The following is an 8,982-nucleotide window of genomic DNA, read 5'->3' on the forward strand; positions in this document are numbered from 1 at the left end:
CTAATATCAGAAATGAAAGAGAGGGCATCACTACAGATCCGATGGACATTAAAGGTATAATAAAAGAATACTGTGAACAACTCTATTCCCACAAATTTGAAACCTAGATGAAATGGACAAATTCCTTGAAGGACACAATTTGCCAAACTCACACAGAAGGAACAGATGATCTGAATAGGCCCCTTACCTACTGAAGAAAATAAACAAACAAAAACAAAACAAAACAAACAACAACAACAACAACAAAAAAAAACGCTTTCCAAAAGAGAAAGCACCAGTCCCAGATGGGTTCACTGCTGAAACCTATCAAACATTTAAGAAAAAAAAAATATAGAATCCTCTATAATTTCAGAGGATAGAAACAGAGGGACTACTTCCTAACTCATTCAACGAGGCCAGCAGTACCAAAACCAAAGACATTACAAAAAAAAGAAGAAAAGAAAAGAAAACTGCAGACCAATCTCTTTCATGAACATAGATACAAAAATCCTCAACAAAATATCAGCAAATCAAATGCAATAATGTATAAAAGAATTATACTCCACAATTTGGTGGGATTTTTCCAAGATTACAAGGCTAGTTAAGCAGTCAAAAATCACTTAATGTAGTTCATCAGCAGTCTAAAGAGGAAAAATAACATGATCGTACCAGTAGAAGCAGAAAAGTGCTTGACAAAATTCAATATCCATTCATGATTTAAACAAAGAAAAAGGAAAAAAAATAAAAATAAATAAAAAATAAATAAAAAAAGAAAAAGAAAAAGAAAAAACTCTCAGGAAAGAGGAATAGAGGAGAACTTCTTCATCTTGATAAAGAATACTTACCAAAAAACCTACAGCTAGCTAACAGCATTCTTAATGGTAAGAAACTCAAGCATTCCCTCTAAGACCAGGTACAAGGCAAGGCTGTCCCTTCCCACCACTCCTTTTCAACATCATGCTGGAAGTTCTAGCCAATGCAGTAAGACAGGAAAAGAAAATACAGATTGGGAAGGAAGAAATTGTCTTGGTTCACAGATTTACATGATTATCTATGTAGAAAATCTGAAAGAGGGATCCCTGGGTGGTGCAGTGGTTTAGCTCCTGCCTTTGGCCCAGGGCGTGATCCTGGAGACCCAGGATCGAATCCCACATCGGGCTCCCGGTGCATGGAGCCTGCTTCTGCCTCTGCCTGTGTCTCTGCCTCTCTCTCTCTCTCTGTGACTATCATAAATAAATAAAAATTAAAAAAAAAAAGAAAATCTGAAAGAATCAACAACAACCAAAAGCAAACAAACAAACACAGGTATATATCTGGCTTTGTGAAAGCTCTCCTTTTGGTGTCTAATTGTTGTGTGTGCGTGTGTGTGTGTGTGTGTGTGTGTGTGTGTCTAATTGTTCTAACCTAGAGGCTTCCTGTTCCTTGTCCAAGAAAATAAAAAGCCTAGGCATACACCAATGTTCTACGACAGCACCTTTCAAACTTTAACACATGCATATGAATCTCCATGGCTCATGTTAAAAATGTAGGTTCTGATTCCATAGTTCTGAAGGGGAGCTCAGAAATTCTGCATTTCTCCCAAGCTCCCCAGTACCACCAATGCAGCTAGTTTACAGACCATACTTTGCGTAGCCAGGCTTTAGAATATGCAATAATGGAGCATCACGAACATACCTCCTGAGGCAAGATGAGAATGTCTACCAAACTCTAATTGGAAAACGGTTTGGAAAATATCTCAAATGACATATTCCAAAATGTTAAAGACAGTGGTGGGAATATAAGCAATTTAAATTTTCTTCCTTATGAGACGCCTGGGTGGCTCAGTGGTTGAGCATCCACCTTCAACGCAGGGTGTGATCCCGGAGTCCTGGAATTGAGTACTACACCAGGCTCCCCGCAGGGAGCCTGCTTCTCCCTCTGCCTGTGTCTCTGCCTCTCTCTGTGTGTCTCTCATGAATAAATATATCTTTAAAAAAAATAAAAATAAAATTTCTTCCTTATGCCTATCTGTATTTTCAATTTTATCTATAACTGGCATGTTAATGCAAATTAAGAAAGAGTGAAGCTTAAAATTCAATAACTGAGTCAAGAAAAACCTAACACATACACATATATTTAAAATAAAACCTAAAAAAAAATAAAATAAAATAAAATAAAATAAAACCTGATCAGTCACTGACACAACATCAGAAGTAGTTCCCCAGAACCAACCAAGTTTGAAAGGAAGCAGCCTAGTCTTTCTGCAGCTGCAAATAACAAGCAGAAGGGACATACGCTGTTTTTTTGCAGAGCCAGGACTAAGGGAACTTAGAGATCTGAGTGGCACAGAGTAAGCCCACAGCCACAGCACACAGCGACTCTCTGTTCCCAGAGCAGGGTTTCCAGGAGTGATGGTGGACTACGCCTGCAGGACTATTTCTGAGCTGCTGACTATCACCCCCAACACCCGCCACCTCAGTGTTCTTGCCTGCATGATTCTACTCATCTGATCCACCCTTTCCAGCCCTGAACAGACCCCTGCAGAGCTTGCACACTCCCTGCAGCCTGGCGTCACTCGCTCCCCCACATGCCCTCAGCCAGCTGTGGCGCTGGCATCCTCCTGGCATGCCCCACTCTCCTGGCCTTCCTCCCACCCACACTGCTCGCACTCTTCTGCCTCCTTTCCTGCTTCCTCATCCTCCAGTGACCTTGATATTAAAAGTCCTCAAGGCTCTATCTTCTTGGTCACTCTGTTTTCTCCCCCTGGGTTGTCTGACTCACTCCTGAGGTTCCAAAGACATCTCTAGACCAAAAGTCTCTCCTCGGAGACCTAGCATCTCTCCTGAGCCCCAGACACAGGCACTCAACTTCCTGCTCAGCATCTCCTCCTGGGTCATTCACAGGCATCTTTAGATTCTTCCTCCTATATAACTCTCAAATTATCCCACTGCGCCAGCCCCTTGCCTGCACGCAGTCCGAGCCACCACCAGCAGCCCTCCATCGTGAAGTCCACCTCGACTCCTAGCTCTCCCTGCCCTGTCTCCTAAACCCACAGTCCTTTCTCCATTCAGAAAGCACTCTTGACTAAATGCAAACCTGGATGTGTGCCCACTTCCACGGTCTTCTGTGGTGCCCCAAATAAAATTGAACATTTCCGCCATGCCTCCTGAGGTCCCGCCCAGCCCAACCTCATCTCTGGGCATTGCTCCCAGCGTTCCCTCATTTTTTTTGGGGGGGGGGTGTTTTGTTTTTTGGTTTTTGGGTTTTTTTGCTCCAGAACTGGCCCTCCCACTTCCTTGAATGCAGCAAATGTTTCCCTGCCTTTGCATATGCTGATCCCTCTGCCTAGCTAGTGGATGCTGTTTGGTGCATCCCTCAGCTCACCTGTCCCAGGGACATGTCATGTCACCTCCAGCAGCTGTCAGTGTTGGTTGCTGAGGGCCTGCAGCCACCATCAGCTTCAGAGGATTGCCCTGCATGGACTAGAATGGCTCTGGGGGGGTCAGGAAGACCACTTGGCTGACCTCTCCTCCTGACCTGGGCTACCCTTTAGTCCAGTGAGCTGTTCTGCGGAGTACATCCCACTCCACCCCACCTCCCTGCACTACCTGGGGGTGACTGGGCTAAGCTGAGGCTCCAACCTCGCAGTGCTTCTGCCCTGCCCTACCCTGATACTTGCACTCCCTTCCAGATGTTTTCTGGTGCCCCAACAGACTCCCAACAACAGATTGCCCCAACAGCTTCTAGGGTACCCCACCTAAAATGCAACCTTCAGGGCAAGTGTGGCTTCCTGAGCGGGGAGCCCTGAACCCCCAGGCTGTGTGAGGGTCTTATAACAGCATAACAATTCACAACCCTGTCGTGTTCCTTCGTAACAATGAGTAAAACCAGCTAAATACAGTTGACTCTTGAACAACTCTGGAATTAAGAGTGCTGACTCCTTCCCACCTCAGCAGTCAAAAACCTGCATACAACTTTTGGGTCCTCCCCAAAAACGTCACTATGAGTAGCCTGCTGTTGACTGGAAGCCTTACCAATAACATTAACAACCGATTAGCACATAGTTGTAAGTGTATTTATGCACATGTATTACAGCAAAGTAAGTTCAAAAGAAGAAAACTATTTAGGAAATCATACTGAAGAGAAAATACTTTTACAGTATTATACCGTATTGAAAAAAATTGCACATAGTAGATCCATGGACTCAAACCCATGTTGCTCAAGGGTCAACTACATGGATCTGTGCAATCACCCGTTAAGTGTGTGTCTCCCTCACCAGATTGTGAACTTCATGCGGACAGGACCATGTCTATTTGGCGTCCACTGTGTTCTAGCACCTGGCACTGAAGAAAATAGGATGAAGGGAGGGTGGGAGGGGGAGGGAGGGAGGAAGGTGGCTCCTGTTTCCTCTTTCCTATTTGATCAGGGGCTCCAAGTTTCTCTCTGTCCTGGTAGATTCTGAGTCCAAATAACTTTTCCGGTTGTCAGCAACGGGCACCATGGCTTGGGCCCAGTGCCCTCCGGCAAACAGCTCCAAGGCCATGAGGGGAGGGGAGGCACAGGCCCGCCACATGGACAGCTGCCATCTGCAGCCTTCCTTTTGTTCACTCTGAGGCAGACAGCTGGGGCAGCACCACCTGTGATCATGAGCAACCCCGGGAGCTGCACTGTCAACAGCCTGTCACAGGGAATCACCTCAGGCCACTGCATCCCCAAAGAGCTGCCCAGTGACCCAGCCTCGGCCTCCTCGAGGCCTCTCTGCACCATGCAAACAGGCTAGTGCCAGTCGGCCCTGCCCGTGCTCCCTAAACTAGGCCACCTGCTGTAGCTGCTGAGGGCCCAGGCTCAGGGAATGCCCCCTCTCTTCCCTTCCCCCTGGGACGGAGGGTACAGTGCCCCCAACCCCCTCTTCACCCTGAAGTATCCAGGAGAACTAGCTCTTTCCCACCCCTCCCTTCTGTTCTTCCAGCTGTGGAAGGCCTTCATCATCTCTCACTTTCCCTGACCCTCGTGCCAACCACACAGGTGCCCAGGGCTGGTTCGGCCCATTGCTCAGAGAAGGCTGAGATTCACACAAAGGAGGACAAAAGAAGTAATTGTGAGTGGACAACTGGCCTTAGGAGTTCCTTGCCCGGCCTCACAGCTGCACGAGGGGGCTTTGAGGAACACAGCAGGGCAGTGGTGGGGGTCTCGGAGGCCCCTGATATTCAGGGCTTTCAGCCTGACGGGATCATGGGGTTGCTTCCCAGTAAGCCTCTTTCATCTGTCAGGCCTGAGAAGAGTCTCCTCTGGGTCTCTCAGAACTGCCCACCAGGGAGGCCACGCTCTCCTCCAGGGTCAGGTGTCCAGGACGGCAGCTGTGCCCCAGAGCACCCTCTCCATAGGGGCACCAAATTCCAAAGGCCCGGCTGGGGGTGGGGGAAGCCTGGAACACCTCAGGGTAACAGGGCTGCTAAGGGCCTGGCCTGCCACGGCCTCACATCAGCCACCAGGCAACAAGTCCTCTGCAGACAGGCCTGGCCCTGAGAGATGAGCAGAGGCTATTTCCTGGGAATGTCATCCCCCGACCCGTGGCCAGTGTTTCTCACTGCCTCTCTCCTCCTCCTCCTCCTCAGACTCCCTGGGAGGCCACCCATCACTTCCTGTCCCCAGCCAAAAGACCCTCAGGGAAGAAAGTGGGAGGGGATTCCCATCGCAAACAGTATAATTATCCATTCATTCATTCATTCATCCAACAAATATATCTTGAGGGCCTGCGTTGAGCCCAGCTCTGTGGTAGGTGTAGGGGACACAACCATGAGTGATGTGGGCCCCATTTCTGTCCTCAGGGAGCTGGGAGTCCCAAGGGGACAGTGAACTAACACACACACACACACACACACACACGGACATGTAACGTAAGAGTTATGTAACATGGTGTTGCTAGTCATGTGTGCCATGAACACAAGCAAAGCCACGTGAGGTGAGGAGTCCAGAGGTGCTCCTATGTGGATCACTGGTCCAGAAGCTTCTCTCAGACAGTCACCTGGGGAGATCAGGATGACACGAGGGCAGGAGCCAGACCAATAGCTGAAGAGAGAGTGCTGTAGGCACAGGAAAGGGCAGAGGCTGAGGTCCTGGAGCAGAAGGAGGCTTGTATGTCAGAAGTAAGTGAGGAGGGCAGTGTGGCCAGCCCTGGTGATGGTAGGGGTGAGAGGATGTGGGGCTGGAGAGATAATGGGGGCCAGATCAGGCTTGAAAACCAAGATAAGGATTTGGCTTTGACTCTGAGTGAGATGAGGATCCATGAAACAGTTTTGAGCAGGGCAATGACATTACCTCAACTATGTTTTTAAAGGATCACAGAAGAGGTACCTGGGTGGCTCCGTCAGTTAAACAGTTAAGTGTCTGCCTTGGGCTCAGGTAATGATCCCAGGGTCTTGGATCAAGCCCCACATTGGGCTTTCTATTCAGCAGGGAGACTGCTTCTCCCTCTCCTGTTCCCCCTGCTTGTGGTCTCTCTCTCTCTGTCAACTAACTAAATAAAGTCTTTAAAAAAGTAAAATAAAGGATCACAAAATATTTCAAAATTAATATTAGCAGCTGGCATTTATTGAGCACTTACTCTACATCTGGTCTCATACTTGGCATTTTGACCACATTATGTTCTTTCGTCCTAACAACCACCTTATGAAGTGGTAGGCCTGATTGCCACACCTCTTGTTCCAGGACAAGCAACTGAGTTTCAGAGGGGTGACGCAATGTGCCCAAGGTCACACGGCTGCAGACTGTGAGCTCCAGACGAGCCAGTCTGTCCCACTCCAGAGCTGTAATGTTACTCCAATCCTGATGTTCAGAGGGAGGCCTAGCTTCCACTTCTAACTCTCACCTACTAGCTGTGTGGTTCCAGTCTGGTCCTGACATTGCCAACAGCTCCAACCTCTGAGATGGACGTACTATATCCTCCTCTGGGGGCTGCGAGGAGGACGTGGAGCAAGGGTACGGGCTGGCAGTGGGTGCACGGCAGATGTCCAACAGGTGTTAGAGCAGTCACTCATCCCCCAAGCTTTGGTGGCTGTGTTCTAGGGGCCGGGTGAAATGCATCAGTCCACCTTGGAAAGAGAATGTGCCCATTCTGCATCCATGACAGCTGCAGCAAAGTGGAGTAAAAGTAAGTGGCAGAGGCCCCCAGATGTAGGAAAGAGTTGGGTGGGACTAAGCAAAGTATAGAATCTGCCTTGTCCTCTCCCGAGACTGTCCTCTTCCTCTTTAGCCAATAGGAAAGCAAGATAGAGAGAAGGCCCCATCACCTTAGGGGGGACAACTAGCACCTGCCAAGAGGCCTCCCTCACAGCCCGGGTCTGAAGTGCCCCTCACCCAAGTATCACAAAACCTGCAACTCCATTACAGCACTATTACACAAGTTCAGCAGTCATCTTTCATTGTCTGGGTTCTCTTTGTTCATTTAGCCTCCCAGGACCCAAAAATCCATAAACAGCAAATAACAACTATTTCCATGCTTTAACTTATCCTCTGATCCTCTTAGCACACAAACATCTGTGCCTGCATGTTTTATATGAGCGTACGGATCCTCTTGTGGAATGTGTTTCCATCTGACACTATTCCAAACATGGAGGGAGAAGCTTCAGAGGTTTCTGGCTCTTTTCTGAAGAGCCGTGTGGCCTCGTGATTAGAATGTAGGGTTTAGAGGTAGGCAGGTGTGGATTCAGATCCTAGGCAAGCTGTGTGACCTTGGATAAGCCACCTGACTTCCTCAGGCCCCAGTTTCCTCACCTGTAGGACAGAGACGAGTGTTCCTCTCCTCAGGCTGGGAGAAGGATGAAAAGAGGTAGGTAGTGTGTGCAACACTCCAGCCAAGTACCCTACACAGACAACTGTTCCCTTGCTGTCACTTTAGTCCCTATTGAGATATGCAGCAGGCTCAGAAAGTTCCCTGTTTAGGATAATATTTGTATAAGCTATCTATTGCTGTGTAACAAATTCCCCTAAAACTTGATGGTTTCAGTAAATATACACTTATTTTCTCACAGTTTCTGCAGGTCCACAGTCTGACCATAGCTTACCTGGGTCTGCTTCAGGATCCCTTGAAGGCTGCAATCAAGGTGTGAGGCAGGGCTGAGTTCTCATCTGAACACTCCACTGAGGAAGGATTCACTTTGAAGCTCAGGCGACTGTTGGCAGGGTGAATGGCTCCGGGGCTACGGGGCTGACAACCTCAGTTCTTGCCAGTTGTTGGCTGAAGGCTGCCTTCAGTTTCTTGCGGTGAGCGCCTCCAACATGGCACCCTGCTTCCTCAAAGCATGTGACCCAAGAAGGCAATGCAATTGGTTAGCAAGACAGAAGTCACAATCTTAAGTAACTGAATCACAGAAGTGACATCTCATCCCGTTTGCCGTATCCTTTTGGCTAGAAACAAGTCTCAAGACACTTCCACACTCAGGTGGAGAGCATAAATACCAGGAGGCAGGAGTGTCTGGTGTCACTGCAGAGTCTGCACTACACAACAAGGTCCTGTTCAACTAGCATTTTCAGGTGCCTTTTATGTACCAGACACTGTCCTGGGGCAGGGACCTTAAAAATTGGATTAATCAGGGTTTCTATCTCCCAGGAACTTCTGTGAGGTGTTTTCTGCTTCAGGGTCTTCCTCATTTTTCACTGCCGTGAACACTTTGGGACCTATGAAGGATCTCTGTTGAGGGGAGGAGGGCAGTTATTCACTCCATAGTGTGTAATAGTTAACTAGACCCTTTTACTCCATGCCAGGCTGGTCAGAGAAAAGACACACACACACACACACACACACACACACACACACAGAGTGAGCTGGCTCTGAGGGGCATTTGCATAGTAGTGGTCACTGTGCTGGGTGCTATGGAAACGAAGGCAATGAGACCAGATCCTTCTCTGGGGAAGCACACCAGGTGACAGGAAGTGAAGAGGTAAACTCACAGGTTCTACCTGGAGTGAGGCACACCGCAGCAGAGGCCAGACCCACAGGGGAGTTGGCATCACAATTCCCCTTAA

At 48.3% G+C, this 8,982-nt stretch overlaps 1 long non-coding RNA gene across 1 annotated transcript in view; it reads right to left on the reverse strand.

Annotated features, from left to right (window-relative positions):
- The window catches only part of LOC112660206 (uncharacterized), an 87,840-nt gene extending 79,105 nt beyond the window's left edge, over window positions 1–8,735 (reverse strand). Inside the window, exon 1 of the long non-coding RNA XR_003136759.3 lies at window positions 8,022–8,735. This is a non-coding gene — a long non-coding RNA (uncharacterized LOC112660206). The remainder of the gene's footprint in view (window positions 1–8,021) is intronic.
- Window positions 8,736–8,982: the final 247 nt, after the last annotated feature.

The sequence above is a fragment of the Canis lupus genome, chromosome 2, assembly GCF_003254725.2.
Source record: "Canis lupus dingo isolate Sandy chromosome 2, ASM325472v2, whole genome shotgun sequence".
NCBI lineage: Eukaryota > Metazoa > Chordata > Mammalia > Carnivora > Canidae > Canis > Canis lupus.